Here is an 18525-nt window from a genome sequence, read left to right on the forward strand (position 1 = left end):
TTTCCAAATTTAAATTCTGCCCATCATACATTAAATCATCATAAAACAGGGCAAATAGTTGCTTTTCCTGAAGATTCCAAAGCAAAAATTCCAATTTCATACCCCTCAGGACAGTTCTTTTTCCCAGTGTGCATTCGGAGCCTTTCATTTTCCTGAGGAGTATATACCCCCAAGTTAGCCTCCAACCTCTTTTGAAGGGGATGTTCCTACAAAAGGTATGAGGGGATTGCTGCTTATGGCAACACTCATTCAGAGTGAAACATATGTTTTTGTTTGTTTGTTTGTTTGTTGTTTTTAAAGTAGTATCTAGGGGCACCTGGGTAGCTCAGTCTGTTAAGCTTCCGAATTTGGCTCAGGTCATGATCTCATGGTTCATGAGTTCTAGCCCCGCATTGGGCTCTGTGCTGAAAGAGGTTGGTGCCTGCTTCGGATTCTGTGTCTCCCTCTCACTCTGCCCGTCCCCTGCTGGCACTCTGTCTCTGTCTCTCTCAGAAATAAATAAACATTAAAAAAAATGTTTTTGAAAGTACTATCTTTTAATTAAATTGGCCTAGGCAAGGGTTTGTCTTGCTAGTTTAAACGATTTTCCCAATTTGGACTTAGGAGGTTATTGTATCTTATCTGAGAAAGGCAAAGAGAACGTAAAAAATTGACCAGAGTTCCCTTCCGTCTCTAAGTAGTTACAGCAGTTATAAAAGGAGATAAAACTGATTGTTTTTTTTTTAAGGTCGTCCTTAAGCTAAATTTAAAATATCTGCTCAAAAATACAGGGCATGCCAAAAGAGAAATGTGCCACTCTTCCAGTTTGTTATTATATTCCTACCTTCCCTCATTAGCTTAACATTATTCTAGAAAAAAAGAAAATGAGCCTGGTATTAACTGAAGTGGTTTAATTAACCTAAAAAGTCTTGCATTTGAATTTTGCCTGCATCTAATTATTTAATGAATAAAGGTCTAAGGCATGGTATTATTTGACTTTCTTTGGACAGATCAGTAGTTGCCTGCTTTTGGCATTACCGGGAGCAGCGGCTATATACTGTCTATGCAAAACCTTTTATCTACAGATTCTAATTATATCAAATTAGAATTAATATTTATTAATATTAATAAATTCTACAAAATCTAATTTTTGGATGCTCCATGAAGAAAAGCCTGAGTAGTCCATGTTTAATCGCACTGGGAATGATGTAATCAAGTCACGAATTGGTGCCTTCCTTGACCAAACTTTTTTCCATGGAAAATACGCAGTAATGCAATGTCAAGTGTGGCAGTTGTCCTGATTCAGTTTCTTTCCCCTGATTCTCTATTGGTAGCACATTTTGCTGCCCTTGAATTTGTAGCAGATTGCAGTGCGATGTACTTTGGTACATACTGATGATTTCTAAGTGAGGGAATGATTTATGAGCAATAAAGCTCTGTGAAAAGCCTGCATCTCATAATTAGATAAAATGCACAGAATCTCACAGTTACTAGACGCTGTCACCAAATCACACGACATTTTCCAGGTCGATTTGCTTTTTAGGTCGATTTAAGTTTTCAGACTAAACATTTTGGAGTTTTAGAATCGTTCAAGTTGCCTGATTCTGAAATAATGACAGAGGGGTTACTTCCATGAGGGCACACAGTGGTGGTGAACATGAAACTGCAGGTAGGCACGTCTCGTGGGGCAGCAATTATGTAGGGTGTCATTATGTTGGAAGCCCTTGGATTTATCATTCTGGTCTTTTTGAGGAAAAAACTGAAGTGGAACGTAAAGACGCTCTGCCAATAACCCTCTCTCAAATATTGCTTATAATTCTGACTTCTTAATCAAGGATAGGTAAGCTAATATTAACTGTTTTCTCAAACTTTACATACATGAGAGTTTCTCTAAGTTCTCATAGGAATGTATAAGACAGATGATATTACTCTGATTTTACAAGTGAAGAAATCCAGGACCTCAGTTTCAGTATTTTGCCAAAATCAACCCCTTAGTCAGTGACTGAGCTGGCATTTTATGCCAGCTTGACTCCCCATAATTTCTCCCCCATCACATCACCATTTAATTATGTTCTTCATTGCCCTGAACTTTGCAAATCTTTCCTTTATTCTGCGCAGCTATTTTGACGCTTGGAAGGGGTTACCTAATGCTATTTTGACATTCTTAATATGTTTGATCTTTGCAGAATATAAAAGGGATTTCAGGCAATTTAGCAACCGTCTAAAATGAATGAGCTGCTGAATAATGCCAGCCTCATTTTCTCGTGTATTATATCAGCAGCCTCACCTTTCAGGTTTTTTTTTTTTTCCCTAAGTTCAAAGACTGTCTATTATTTTGGTTTCTTTCCCTAAGAAGTTTTGATTTCTTAGTATGAATGCCTTTTGACCATGAACATGTCACTTCCATTACCTGTATTTCATTTGTAAATTTCATCTATTTGACATTGACCCGGGCACTAAAAATAGCAACTGATCCATTCCATGGAACCACTAAAGAACGAGCGCAATAGAGCTCTCTTTACTAAAAACTTTCCATCCTTTTGCTACTAGACTATAGATGTGATTTTCTATTGTTTGATAATGTAGTTACCAATTCTCCCAACCACCAAAGGGAAATTTGGACCAACTAAATAAAACAGTGGTGTGCCCTGGAGTAGGTTTGGGTTGATATTGACAAAACATGTGATATCTAACCCTCATCAAGGACTTCCTGTATGCCAAACATTCTTCTACGTGTTTTTATGTTGTATTTTCCCCTTGTAACACCATTTTCCCTCATAGCAACCCAATGTATTAGACACTATCATTATCTACATTTTACAAATGAGGAAATTATGGCACCAGCATCAGGCTGCCCAAGATTATAGAGCCAAGAAGTGGCCAAGCCACAATTGCAAGACTGCCTAAAGCCTAGCCCCTGCATTGTGCACAGGTGACCTGTGCAGCTGAAGGTCCCTATTTCACTGGAACTTGTCTGAAGCTGTCAAAAGACATACCATGAGAGGAGAACAGTCTCTCTTTATAAGTCAAGATAGTCTAGGTGTGGTAGCAAACAACCATAATATCTCAGGAGGATCTGAGTTATTTCTTGTTCACTCAAAGTTCATCTTAAGTCCAGGAGGCTCTCCAGGCAGCCATTCAGCAGTCCGGGCTCTACAGGTTTTGTAGGGACACCATCTGGTCAAGTGTCCGCTTCCAGGACCACCACAACAGAGGATGGAGCTACTTAACTTGTGCACTCATCTCAGCCTCTGTACATGTCACTGGCCAAAGCTAGTCACTGTAGTCCCCATATGCTCAAGAAAGGAGATCTGCACATCCATGAGTACAAGTCGTACCTACCACTGTTCCTAAAGGGGTAATTTTTTGGTGTGTGTGTAATTCGAGTATATTATAGACTATTATAGACCCCTTCCCGTCCTTTCCTTTTCATATTACTTGATATTCATTTAATCTCATCATAAATTAGGATGACATCTTATTTTAAACAAAGAGAGGAAAGAAATGGACTTAACAGCAGCCCTGCTAAAAACTTAGTGGAGGGAATTGACAGCATTTACTAAGATGAGGGATAAGTTGTATTACAGCCTTTAGCTACCATATTTACATTCTTTCTGAGGATACTCACCAACCTACATGTGATAGTTCATTTTAGAATCGCGTACTAAATTTTCAGTAGTCGGGGTGCCTGAGTGGCTCAGTTAGTTGTCCATCAGACTTTGGCTTAGGTCATGATCTCACTGTTAGTGCATTAGAGCCCTACAGCAGGCTCACCGCTGTCAGCACGGAGCCCACTTGGGATCCTCCTCCGTCTCCCTCTCTCTCTCTGCCCCTACCCCGGTGGCACTATCTCAAAAATAAATAAACATTAAAATAAATAAAAATAAATAAATTTTCAGTAGTCAAATCTCTAGAGATCCTTTTACAGGACGTTAGGTGACTATATGAATAATTACCTTTAGAAGAATAGATAAACCTAATTTGAAGACACTTATTTATCCAGAATAGTCCAAAGAAGTATGAAACTCCACTATAGAAATTTAGGTCATTGATGATATAAATTATGGCGTGTGTTTATAATATTCACTTAGGCAGCAGTGTGCTATGATAAAAATGTAAATTTGAAAACAGAATGCTTGGATTTGAGTCTCAATTTTTCCAACTCCCACATGTTCCTGGTCAAATTGCTAAACCAAGTCTAGGGCTTGCTTTAAAATGAAGATAAAAGTACCCCTCTTTTCTACCTAATAAGGCTCTTGAATCATTATCCTCCCCTGTTGTATATTCTGGGATCACCCAACCCTTTTTATTTTTACATGTCAGGGGCGAGGACAGTAATATCAACAGGAGGATGTTGCAATTTCTGCACAAACCCTAAATGAACTTCTAAGGCATCAGGACCATACAAAGAAGCTCTTTGGTAGGCAGAAAGGCTGGAAGGGAAATCAGACAAAGTCACATGAATAGGCAACTTCAGGATTCAACAAGTCTGCAGAGCTACCGAATAGGCAGGATCACCAATGCATTCCACCTCATTCTTTCCAGATGTCATTTATTGGTTCCAACTCCAACTTCTTTTCAGTTGGTGTCTCTCTTGTGGTCACAAAATTAGAGATGATCTGCATTTCCCTTAATTTTGTCTCTTACTTTGCAAAGTCTTAGATCTGTACTTGTTGCCCACACTGCCCCTTTCACACATCTTAGTTCTACTCTAGTCACCTTGACACACTTAACCATCCCCCACTGCTACCCAATTCGCTATTTTTCTGTTACTCCTTAAAGTATACCACCTTCCAACATATTGTCATAAGGCCTTAATCATTTAATGAATGTGAAGTACCTTACGAACCTCAAACTTCAAACAAATGCCAATCATTGCTGTGATTTTGCCATGTTTTTTGTCAAATTACCCTGCTCCTTGTTAATCTGGTGGATTAATTTGTATTTGCCTAAATTCATGCAAATGGTATTTTATTCATGTCATTTATAAAGCAATTATTTTACTTGGATGTTTTTATACTTATACAATCAAGTAAACATGATTTTCTTAGAACTTTCCAGTTCATATGTAGAAGTCTCATTTTTGGTTTATTAAATTTTACTAATAAATTTTATTAAATTTTATTAATAATTAATTTTATAAATTAGCTAATTTTATGAATTAGTAAGTCAGAAAAGGCACATGAGAGAAATCCTAGGTGACTACAACAGAAAGCACAGCTCATTAAACTGTTTTGACAAGTGTAACTTAGTTTTAATCTTTTATGATAATATTTAATAGTACATGAATAAATTCATTTAGAATTTAATTTGTCAAACTAATTAAAGTCTAATACCATTAGGCCTTTATAAATCTTTGAAAAGTGTTTGTTTGAATAAGAGATTAAGTCATCAGGCTTTTGTTTAAAAAGAAAATGTCTATGTTTGTGATTAAAAACATCATTTATCAATGATATTATTAAAATCTGACAAAGCATTAACCATCGTTTTGCTTTAAGCAAAGTCTGTCATGTATTTGATTACATGTTTCAGTGAGGTATCTTTCACAAGGACTAAGAACTAAAATTTTTGATCATACTAATTTATGGATTAAGTATAAATAAATATATAAATAAATATGGCTAATAACAGTCCAGAGTTATCATCCAGAACTTTTTCTACCAATTCCAACACTTCAAGACAAAAACAAGATATTTGGATTTACTTTACCTCCTTTTTAAAACTTCACAATTGTACCAATTGACAACTGTATTTTCCTTGCTATTTGAGATACACTACTGACATTCTGATTTTTTAATAGATTTCTAAGTGGATTTAATTATCATTACAGAGAATTAATATTAAAAATAGCTCCTCCAGGGGTACGTGGAGGTCCATTAAGTGTTGGACTCTTGATCTCAGTTCAGGTCTTGATCTCAGGGACTTGAGTTAGAACCCAGTGTTGGGCTTCGTGCCCAACTTAAAAAAAAAATAGTTCCTCCATATGACATTCTAATAAATCTGATCATCAAAAATCCAATTTGCAGCTGTATTTAATTTCTGCCTCTCCCTGGTGCCTTTTACCCAAGTAATTTGGATTTTTTCCCAACTGTCTTTCCTTTTTGTAATTTATTCCCAGTGACACTCTACTCAGAGAGGCTTTTAGCTCCTCATTTTCAATGTTTCATTTGCTACCTTCCTGGTCACTTGACCTCTTGCCTGAATTTCCACTTGATTCTGCAGATATCCAACAAAGAAATTTTTCTTTCATCATTTCATCTCAGTCCAGAAATTTCGAAGGCTCAGGTCAATCTATTTAAAATTCTTAACTGGGTCTGGCAGTTCTAGCAAAAACCCTCCCAAGGCTGCTTTTACAACCTCCCCATCTAGGGAGCCCAACACTGGTAAGACTGTTCCGGCCACATGGTCTCAGTCACTGACCCCCTGACCTGAATTACTTCCATTACTGCACCTTCTCTTGGACATGGGCCACGGGCCTGAAATAACTTCTCCTTCCTGTTGTGGTTTTGTAAATCTTGCTGTGCAGATTCCCACCATTTATTCAAATCCTTTCCTAATCAATCAGTCAACCAATCAATGAAGTAAAACATTTTTAAGAATGTAAAAACACCACAGTGGTAAAATGGTTACAACATAGGTAAAAATTTTAAAAACAGGAAACATAAAGATGTATGTGGAAAACATAGTAATTAAATTAGTAATAAACTAGTAATTAAATAAATGCAAATTACTGTTTGTCTTCTCTTCACAAAATTATGTAAAGGGACATTTGCTTTCACTGGGAAACAAAACATACAGTATTAAATTAGAAGAGACTTATAGACCCATCACTTACTAGGTTAGAAAATTGACCTCCTACTAGGACAAATAAACTCATGCAAATGCATGTGCAGAAATGTAAGTTTCTTTGATGTAAAATGTATTCCTATTCACTTAAGACAAACGGTCCCTAGGAGAAGACAGATTGCTACATATCGGTGTGTGAGAATCAGAATCTGGGCGGAGAAGAAATAAGCTAGAAAATTTGAGCTAACAATGTAAAGTACTGTCCCATATGCAGAAAGTGCTAGGCGAAAGGAAGGAAGGGAAGTGAAAAGGAAACTGAAAGGAAGAGCAATTGAAATCTTATACTTAAAGATTAACCTGAATACAATGGAAGAAAATGAAGGTTACACACTTAACATATGAAAGTTTAGTTGTATTTTGGACCATTTAAGCCAAGGTTATTATAACGCACCACTCGTATTTCACATTTTTATTTTATTTTTTTTTATTTGAAGATATACTCTACTTTGTCTAACAGCATGGGGAAAAGCCCCTTTTTCCTCTCCAGATGTATACAGCTGATAAGAAGGATTTCAAAGAGACAATTCTGCCTATAAATGTTCCCATGAGAGTAAGACTTTCAGTTTTATATTTAGTCTTTCTATTGCATGTGCTTAAGATCCGTCTCACCCTGGGGTGCCCGGGTGGCTCAGTCAGTTGAGCATCCAACTTTGACTCAGATCATGAATGTGCGGTTCGTGACTTTGAGCCCCAGGTGGGTTCTGTGCTGACAGTTCAGAGCCTGGAGCCTGCTTCAGATTCTGTGTCTCCCTCTTTCTCTGCCCCTCCCCTGCTCACACTCTGTCTCTCTGTCTTTCAAAAATAAATAAAGATTTAAAAAAATTAAAAAGAAAGATCAATCTCACGCCAAGCTCTGTCCAAGTCACTAGGATGACGTAATGGGGACAGGAATGAGTGCTCCCCGCATTTTGGCAAGGACTGCAGTGCCAGATTCAAAGACAAAAGAGGTAAGTAACAATTTGCAACTGAAATTGTGTCTGGGACATTTTCCTTACACTACCCTAAACCTGTCTCCACTTACTGGAATCAATATGCAAAGTTATATGAGTCTTCTTCCCGTTGAGAACATTCAAACTGTCCTTTTTTGCTGTGTTTAGGAAACACACCAAATGTGTTTCCTAAAACTAGTGAAACAAATCCTTATGTTTTATTTCCGGGAGAGTACCTATCATGTGAGTAAGAGTGTGCAATATTCTTTCTATAGAGCGTGATAAAATTGCTTTGATAAAGACACAGCAGCCATCTCGATGTGTGTCTGTGGACTGAATCCATAGAATGAACAACAAGGTGTAGAGTGTTTTATTGGTTATTTTCTATTTTCTCATAGGTTTTTCTATGGCTTTTATTTAATGTGTTATTCCTTATAATGTTTGGGCAAATGGCAGAGATATCTGAAAAGACTCTTTTTATATATTTGGTTCAGTTGTGAGTTTTCTCGTTGATAGTTTTGAAGAGTGACATTTACTTAGCTTACATTTATAAAGGTTAGTCGTAATAAGTTTCCTAATCCAAGAAATGAGGGCAGATACTCTGGATTTCTTATAACATATGGGCTGATATAAAAAGCAGCTGATAGTACACTCATCTTTTAGAAAACAGGGCAATGGGGTTGGATTTGAAAGTATATATTACCTCAAGGTGTCTTAGAAACTGTCTTCTTCTCTTTCAAAATATTCTGTATTCCCTCAGAGGTTTTGTTTTGTTTTGTTTTTTAATTATACTGTTATGGTTACCATGTTATAGTAACAATTAGTTTTTAGATGGCTGTTTCCTCTACTAGAGGTGAGCCTCTCTAGGATGTGGACAGTAACTTAATCCTTCCTTCCCTCCTTTTTCTTTTCTTCCTTTCCTTTCCCTTTTCTTTCTCTTCCTTCATTCCTTCCTTCCTTCCTTCCTTTTTCCTTCCTTCCTTCACTTCTTTCTTTCTTTTTCTTTATTTAAAAATTATTTATTTATTTATTTATTTATTTATTTATTTATTTTACCTTTTGACCCCCTTCACCTCTTTCTCAACAGCCCCTGCCTCTAGCAGCCACCCATCTGTTCTCTGTATCCCTGAGCTTGGGTGTTTGTTTATTTTTTAATATTCCACATAGATACTACCTCAAGATGTCCTAGAAATTTTTTTAAATAATGAATTAGATACTAACAATGCATCAAAGTTTATCTAAGCAAAGAATTAATTTTTTCTATCAAAATTTAAACACAGTGTTATAAGAACACAAGCTCTTACAGTCCTCTCTAAAATTCCTAGGAAAAAAAGGTCCTTTGAAAAAAAATTAAGTTTATTTACTTATTTTGAGAGAGACAGAGACAGCAAGTGGGCAGGTGGAGGGGCAGAGAGAGGCAAGGGAGCGGGGGAGAATCTCAAGCAGGCTCCACACTGTCAGCACAGAGCCCATTGTGGGTCTGGAACTCATGAACCATGAGATCACGACCTGAGCTGAAATCAAGAGTGAGACACTTAACCAACTGAGCCACCCAGGCACCCCAGAAAAAAAGCTTCTTAAAGAAGGAGGAGAGGTAGCAAACCCCTATGAAGGTGGTGGCACTTGTAGGTTCTGGGGGGATTGTGCTGTGGAAAACAGAATTTTCATCTGACCTTGGATCTTGGAAATGGGTCGTGATGGGGGGCAAGGTTTCTATGAGCATAGGCAATGGACTTTGTTGGCATGAGTTCCTTTTTTTCACCTTTTTGGCCTAGGGGTGGGTTGCAAGTCTGAAAGAGTACAGGGTTCCTATAAAAGAGTGGTACTGATTGCACCCAAGAGAACCTGTCTTTCTTTTCCAGATGGAGAGATGAAGAAATCTGAGAATATATGTTCTAAAAATTCTTAGCATTTTATGGTATAGAAACTAGAGCACCACTGTGCTGAGGAATATTTTAGATCTCAGGATACTCATTTGCTTGGCCGGATATGCCAGTGTGGATGTCAGTGCTGACTAGACATCATAATCACCCGGGAAGTTTTACTCCCTGAGCCCCATCCTGGACCAATTAAATCAGAATCTCCTCCTGGTGGGCCCAAACATCAGTGGATTTTAAGATTTTAAAATTACCCATGTGATTCCAGGACGTCATCATGATTAAAAATCTCTGAATAATAGTGAACAATAAAAAGGTACATCTGGTATTAATTATTGTATCCTAATGGCAATAGTATGAAATCAGTACTTAGGGAGCCTATTTGCATCTTTATTTTGCATAAGAGGAAGAGACAGGAATATATTTAGAAATCTACATTTTAAAAAGTTTAAGTGGAGCATTAAAATCTCGTTTCAGTGAATGCAGTGTTAAAAAAAGGTAATTAATCCCTCAGCTAGAGATCCCTTTAAGGTAAATTTAAAGTGGCCAATATATGGTTTCTGTGAATTCTCTTACCGCTCAAAGTTTCTGTGATTCCCTGGGTTCACATCTATTTCAAGAAGTTAAAAGTAAAATTTAACATTAAATTGTGACAAAAACCAAAAGTTTAGTTGTGTAAGTTTTAAGAATACTGCTTAAGTATTAGTAATATACTTAGGTATCAGAAATTCTAAACCTATTATGACTATAGACCATTTCTCTAATTTTATGACAATAATTCATTATCAGTCAGCTGTTATTCATATTGTTAATGGTAACTTTAATGTAAAGTATCCAATATAATGTTCTGACATTGTCATAAATCTTATATTCTTATGACCTCCCTCAGGTTCTACTTTTCCACAACTCATGTCCATTGTAATAAATTATCTTGGTATTTTCCACACGTGCTTTAAACAAATTTCAAGTGTCTATCACTTTCATTGATTTATTGTTTATTTTGAGGGAGAGCACATGCGAGTAGGGGAGGGACAGAGAGGGAGAGAGAGAATCCCAAGCAGGCTCCGTGCTGTCCAAGCTCGACATGGGGCTGGAACTCACAAACTTTGAGATCATGATCTGGGCCAAGATCAAGAGTTGGACACTCAATTACCCAGGCACCCCTCTTTCATTTTTATGTAAAGAAAGTAGAAGTCAATTTTCAAAGTTTAGAAAACATTCTTCATAACCTCCCCCAAATTATATATTCTAGTAATTGTGTTTATCTTTTACAATCAGCTTATATTTTTCACACTAGCTTTAACAAACTTGAAATTTGTCTTTATTCCTGTGTGTGTGTGTGTGTGTGTGTGTGGTGCTCTTTGGCTAAGGAAGTAAGTCTCCTTTTTTGACACTCAGGACATAAGTAAGAACACATAATCATTACACATATTCAAATTCTGTATTAAGTATCAAAGATAGCAACGACTATAAATAATTTGCAATGCCCTTTTCTGACCCTGTGATAATTAATTACTCTTAGATATAAATATTGCCAGGTAATAAATTTGAACTGAAGCCTGTCATAAGATGTTGTGGATAGAAAAAAGGAGTAAAGCATCTCAATCTAAAAAAATCATTAAATATTCCAACAGAGAAGATCTCAGTATGTCATTGATTGCTTATTGCCTAACAGAAGAGGCATCTTTGAAAAAGCACTTTGATTTTAAAATTCTCATTGTATCTTTCATCATTCCCCTTTAATAGTCACGTGGCAAAGTTCAGAGAAAAGCAACTAATTGAAGTGGAGATAGAAATGGCTCTAAACAGGCTTAGGGGGTGATCCCACTAGAGAATAAAAAGAGAGGAGACCGTTTTTAAATTTATGAAAACTGAACCGCAAGTGACTTGGACTTTATTCTTTTCTAACTCAGAGAGCAACTGGGAAGAAGGGTTTCTTTGGTTTAACTCTGGAGCGCGTCTAGAATAGTGAACGGTACTTGGAGATTTTACATTTAATGTTGGTGAGCGTGTCAGCCACAAGCCTTCGAGGTGTGAGGGCACTCCAGTGTTCTTGCTTTGTGATCTTAGTTCCTGAAGATGAAACTTGGTGTTTGGCTTTGGGAACATAGGTGTCCTCTCTACTTGGATTCTGGTATTGGTGGCAGTGCACTGAGGCTGGAGACCTTTCGGGTCCTCTGATCAGTATGCACCTGTCAAAGCCCAATCATCGTTACTGGTGCTAATGTGTGGGCCCTCCAAGCCCGCTGAGCAGATACTGCAAGTGGAACTTGCTTGTTTGATTCCTTGAATCTGTTCTTCCATAAACACACACACACACTCAGGACTTTTTTTTTTTCCTTCAGTTGTTTAACTGCACTATCATAACACTATACCTGATCTTTGAAAAGAGCTATTTGGGATTTTCAGGGACCTCTAGTCAGAGAAGAATGGTGTGCTTTGAAAGAGAGGAAGACAGAGGAAGGTAACGTTTAATAAGCAACCACATTGGGGATCTTACATATGCTGTTTTAATTCATCTTTATAACAACTCTTGGCAAAGAAAAAATTGCACTGTATAGGTTTAATAGACAGGGAGGACTTTGTTCAAGACAACCGCAGTAGGGGTCAAGACTCTAACAGAGGAAAAGTCTGAAATGTATGAACTGAAAAGGCAGATGAGTTTTCAGCACGCTGATGAGCTAGTGGAGGACCTTCACCTGGGAACACTGGTCAGTGTGGTGAGACCTCGTGTTTTTGCTATTTGGTGCTTATTGAAACTAGGTTCCCCCCTCACCACCCCCCTCCACGTCCAGAGAGCGAAAGATAGGGGCACAGGTGGTTTCTTTCTTGATGGTTATTGTTCAGAAGGATGCCTCTAGGTTGAGAAAGATATGCCTGAGTTGTAAAACCAGCAAGAGACTGAGAGAAGTTTTGCACCTCAAAGGGTTTGTAACTGCAAGTTGTTGTGGAAAGTAAATGCTCTTCTAAAAGGGAGGTCTGTATCCTGTGGTCAGGAAGAAACCTGTGAAAAGTTGAGGGGAAGTTGAGCCTATCTTGATCGTCTTTCAGGTAAATGTTTATTACTCTTGATACAAAGACACTGGGGCTTGCAGGTGTTTATTTACCCTCAGTCTCCCAGCTGTTAAGCTGTGAAGTTTTGACTTGACCATAATCCTGATCTGCTCCCAAACCGGTGTTATTTCCCAACATAATTTTTTTTAACGTTTATTTATTTTTGAGACAGAGAGAGACAGAACATGATTGGGGGAGGGGCAGAGAGGGAGGGAGACACAGTATCCGAAGCAGGCTCCAGGCTCTGACCTGTCAGCACAGATCCCCACGTGGGGCTTGAGCTCAAGAACTGCGACATGATGCCCTTCTCTGAAGTTGGATGCTCAACTGACTGAGCCACCCAGACACCCTTTCCCAATATACTCTTCAGCCTTGTCAAAATCCCAGCAAAGGGAGGACCCTGGGCACACGGGAATTGTCAAAGCTTGCATTCTTAAATCATTTCCTGAAGCTCTCCAGCCCCTTAAGGGAAACAATCATGTCTAAAGAAGTTTTGTTCATCTAAAACTATCATTTGCTCCACATTCTCTAGATTTCACCAATCTGAGTATTTCATGGACTTAAAAGCAGATGCAACTATAAGGCAAGAGCCATGTCATGTGCCTGCCTGTCGTGTTCTACATTTCTAATAAAGACTTCTTACGGGCTGCACATGATTCTCTTGGAGTGTTTGTGAAACAGCTTGAAGAGTTTTCCCTTGTTGCCTCTTACATGACAAGCATGTGTGGTACTTAGGAGTTAGGCACCATTTGTGATAAGGGGAAGAAGAAAAGAAGGAAAGTTCAGGAAAACAACTATTAATAAAGGGAGATTACTTCACTCAAATCTGGAAAGCAACAAGGTTGTCAGGGGCCCACAAGGGTAAGGGGCCATTCTGTTGCAGATCCTAATAAGGCTTTGCAGCTGGAAAAGCATCATCTGAGCCCGAAAATTCACATTCCTGTGGCAGGTTGTAAGCCAACAGCCCAGGGAGACTCAAGTCTTCTTCCCAATTGGCTACTGATTACATTTTTCCTTCTTAAAAAAAAAATAATGTTTATTTATTTTTGAGAGAGAGAGAGAATGAGCTCGGGAAGGGCAGAGAGAGAGGGAGACAGAATCCGAAGCAGGCTGTGAGTTGTCAGCACACAGCCAGACGCAGGGCTCGAACTCAAAAACCGTGAGATCGTGACCTGAGCCAAAGTTGGATGCTTAACTGAGGCACAGCTTGCTTTTCACTTCTAAGAATGGAAGGAAACATTGAAGTTTGTCGGCACAGGATTAGCATCCCTGAAAATATTTAACGGTTTTCACTTTAATAACATTACTCTTGATTTATAGTTTGTCAAAAGACAACCATGTTTCTTTCAGGGTTTTTGATGACAGGGAAAGACACCTCTTACCCCCTCAGTGAAATCTCTTTTTGAATTAAGTGCCAGGGCTATTGACACCTTCATCTTTCCCAGTCTATAAGAAAAGTTTTCCCAGTACTGTAAGAAAAGTTGCTCATTCTTCCTAGGTTTTAATCTTAGGATAGATGAAAGACAAAACAATCCCCCCCACACACTTTTTTTGGACAATAAATGCATCAAAAGCATAGAAAATTACAGCCAAGTGCTCTAATCATGGCTATCAGTTATTTATCTCAACTTTTCCAGAGAATTGGGATTATCAGCTTTTTTTCTGTGAAAAAAGGGTCATTTTCTTTTATAATAGTAGTTATGAACTCCTGGTTGGATTTTAAGTGTCAGGCAATGGTTTCCTTAGGATTAGCTTCAGAATATTTTTGCTTGAATATGCCAAGATTCTGGTAATCCTCAGGAGAAATTAAAAATGCTATTATTTAAGAATTATTATTATTATTATTGAGCAGGTAGAGTGGAAAATGGAAAGGAAACACTTGGAATTTTATGAGCTACAAGCAGCCATTTTCAAGGACTTTGAACCCAAGGAGGAAGATTATTGTGGGTGTGTAGGAAACATGTCTATTTCAAAAGGATACCAGAATTAGGCAACATGTACAAGCACCGCTTCAATTTTTTAAGAGTTTGGGGGAAATAGCAGAGTTAAAGAAGGTACATGGGCCTATCAAACACATTTAGTGTGAATTAACCTTTAGTTATTGGAATCCACAGGCCCTTCTTAATTGATCATCTGCAAATGATGCTCCTACTTTGCAGTGAGATTCTTCAGGGGAGAATTGGATGATTGGTCCAAATATCTTCTGCTTTTATTTTCAGTCTTTGGCATTCCTTGTAAAGATGCTCATAATTGTATCTAATATTACATATGATCATCTCTTTCTGGAAAAGTGTTTACTCAAAAGAAACAACTTTTATAAACACCAACTATCCACATAGAACCCTTTGATTATAACCCTTTGATCTCACAAGCAGAGTGGCCTGATTTAAACAACATTAGTTTTGGTGATAGTATGTTTTCAATTTCACAATGGTGTGCTACAAATTGATACATTGAAAGGTTTTGAACCTGTAGTATTTTTGTCCTTCTAGAAGCAAACAGAAATTAAGAAATACCACGGTTGTCTTAATGTAAGGATACTTTTTCTCTGGTGATAGTAGAGGGTGAATTACAGGTTCTTCCAGAGATCATAATATAAATAACAAGATCTTTGCAATGAAGTTTTCTAGTGCGTGTTTTGGAAGGAAGATTTATAGTTTACATTTCCTTGTACAGCTTTGTTCTTGGAGGTGATTGCTTCAAATGAGCTACAGAATTTGAGTTTTTGAGAAAAATAAACTTATTTATTTATTTTTATTTTTAAAATATAATTTATTATCAAATTGTAGAAGAATAAACTTTTAAAAGTAAACAGACTACAGAGGGATGGGATATCACTTACTTGGATACATAGCTCAATTCCTTGAACCTTGATTAGTTCTCCCCAATGTCTTCGTAATCATATAAACATCATAATGACAGGCAGTGCATGATAGCTCGCCCATCTTCTCCCAGGTATGCTCAGTCTCATTAAGAGTACACATGTCTCACGGTGCCGGAGTGGCTCTGTCGGTTGGGTGTCTGACTCCAGCTCAGGTCATGATCTTACAGTCAGTGGGTTTGAACCCTGCACCGGGCTCTATGCTGACAGCTTGGAGCCTGGAGCCTGCTTCAGATTCTGTGTCTCCCTCTCTCTCTGCTCCTCCCCCGCTTGCGCTCTGCCTCACTCTGTCTCCCAAAAATGAATAAAGTTTAAAAAAAAAGAAAAAAAGGTACAGATGTCTCCAGAGCACTTAGTACGAGTATATTTATTTCCATGCTGCCACAGCACGTGACCCTAAACTTAATGGCTTAAAACAGCACACATGTATTCTATCTCTAGTAATCACAAATCTGAAATGGGCTTCATTGGTCTAAAATCAAGGAGTCAGCAGCGCTGTGTTCCTTTGTGGAGGCTCTAGAGGCAGATTCCTTTGCCTTTCTCAGCTTGTAGAAGCAGCCTACATTCCTTGGCTCATGACTCATTCATCCGCAAAGCGAGCCATGGCCAGGTATGTCTGTCCTACATGCTGTGACCATGCCCATGGCCACATGAACATTGGCTTTTCTGTCTCCTATTTCCCCATTTAATAGACTCTCATGAGTACAGGGAGCCCATCTGGACAATGCGAAGTGATTTCCCATCTCAAGGTTGGTTGATGAGCAATTTGTTTTTCGTCTGCAATCTTAATTCCCCTTTTCTGTGTAACCTAACCTATTCATAGATTCCTGCAATCGGGATGTGGACATTTTTGGAAGGCTGTTATTTCAGCCCACCACAACTACAATCATTTTATGTACTTGTTTACCTGTTTTTAGCTGTTTCCTCCCACTGGAATATTAACTCAGTGAGAATAGTAATCATGTCTGTCTTTTTCACTTGCTCGTGCTCAAATACTGGTTGAGTGAAGACTGAATACATGAATGGAAAAGTATAACATATCAAACATGCTGTTGGTCAGGGTTTAGGGCACACAACACATATTTCTCCTCTTTGCCCCTGTGTTAGGGACCATTTGAGATTTCCACACAGGTTCAACTTAAGGATATCGACAGGTCACCATGATTAGTGCTCCAAAGGGAGGTTGGGGGTCTGGGCCTGTGGTCCTGCAGGTATATCTCTTTTGCATTCAAAAGACTCCGCTCCCAAGTCTGAAGCAGTGCCAGACAAAGACTGGCTTGTGTTTCAGGTGCAAACCCTGAAGTGCTCAGGAGAGAATCTGAGAATCCTGTCTACAGCAGAAACACCTGCAAAGAGGACTGGGCTGAGCCAAGTGCGATCCATGCTTACAAATTCACCTCAAGATCATTGAAGTTTCTCCGGGGAGAATGAGGGGCCAGCAGACAGGGGCCAGCACTGTCACTCCATGGAGTCCCTCCTGGGGCTGAAGCGAGAGAAAAGGGTGCTGAGTGGTGAACTTTCATTCAACCACATGTATGGTCTTACACTTTTGCTTTTGCTTTTTTTTCTTATTGATGAGCTTCTTACTCTGTATCAGTGCTCCGTGGATAAGTCCTGGCTGGGATACTTTCAGGCTCTTGAAAATATATTCTTGGGGCACCTGGGTGGCTCACTTGGTTAAGCATCTGACTCTTGGTTTTGGCTCATATCATGATCTCGTGGTTGTGAGATAGAGCCCCAAGGCAGGCTCTGCGCTAAGTGTGGAACTTGTTTAAAATTCTCTCTCTTCCTCTCCTTCTTCCCCTTCTTCGCTCGTGCTCTCTCAAAAAGGAAGCAATTGAAAGAAAATATATTCTTTAACCCAGTTACAAAAATATACCTACAATCTATGAATACTCCATACTTTATAACTTGCCTTTCATGGGCCAGAAAACAAATGTCCTGACCAATCTAGAAATGCTTGCAGGTATATAGGGTAATTATGTTTTTGTAGCATAAACAAGAAATGCTAAATACAAAAAGATTCAGCATTAATAGGGTGCCAGGGTGGCTCAGTTGGTTAAGCGTCTGACTCTTGATTCTGGTTCAGGTCATGATGTCACGGTTTGTGGGATGGAGTCCTGGGTCTGGCTCCTTTCTGGGCATGAAGACTGCTTAAGATTCTTTCTCTCTTTTATCTCTGCCCCTCTCCAATGGTGCACACATTTACGTGATCTCTCTCTCTCTCTCAAAAAAAAAAAAAAATGACTCAGCATTAATTTCATGATGTTTCTAGCTCCCCATTTAAAAATTATAAAATCAATACATAAAATAATTATAATATGATACTGTAATAATATATTCCTGGAATTAGAATATGGACATCTTTATGGAGACCTTATTCTACCTGCCACAATTACAATTCTTTTAATTACTTGTTTACTTGTTTTAATCTATTTCCTCCCACTGTGGTATCAACTCAGAAATAGTATGTATTTCTGAGTTGGGAAATGGAAATTCAGAATCTTTAATCTTGGAATATCTGAATTTAAAGCCCATGTAATTAAACCATTGATATTATGGATGAAAAATCTGAATGCAAAAGATATTGATTCCGTGGCTTACCCACATTCTCACAGCCCCACAGTGGGTCATACCTATAAGTTGGGCTTTCTATTGAGTATTTTTTTTTTCCCTCAACTGTGTTGGTAGTGTGTGTTCTTTCTGTCTTGCTTCCTTCCTTTTTTCCAGTTTTCCTTTCATTTTCTTCCTTTCCTTCCTTTGTTCCCTTTATTTCCTTCTTCCTTCTTTCTTTCTGGCATGTGTTAAAATTTTGAGATAAATAGTTGGTTGAATTCATAGAATATGGAAAGTATGAAAACTGTAACACTTAAGTATATAACTCTACAATAAATAAGAACACATTTAGAAAAATATAAAACTACTCAAACACACCTTGACTATAGCAACTAATCTTTTT

Source organism: Panthera tigris, chromosome A1 (assembly GCF_018350195.1).
Source record: "Panthera tigris isolate Pti1 chromosome A1, P.tigris_Pti1_mat1.1, whole genome shotgun sequence".
Classification (NCBI taxonomy): Eukaryota; Metazoa; Chordata; class Mammalia; order Carnivora; family Felidae; genus Panthera; species Panthera tigris.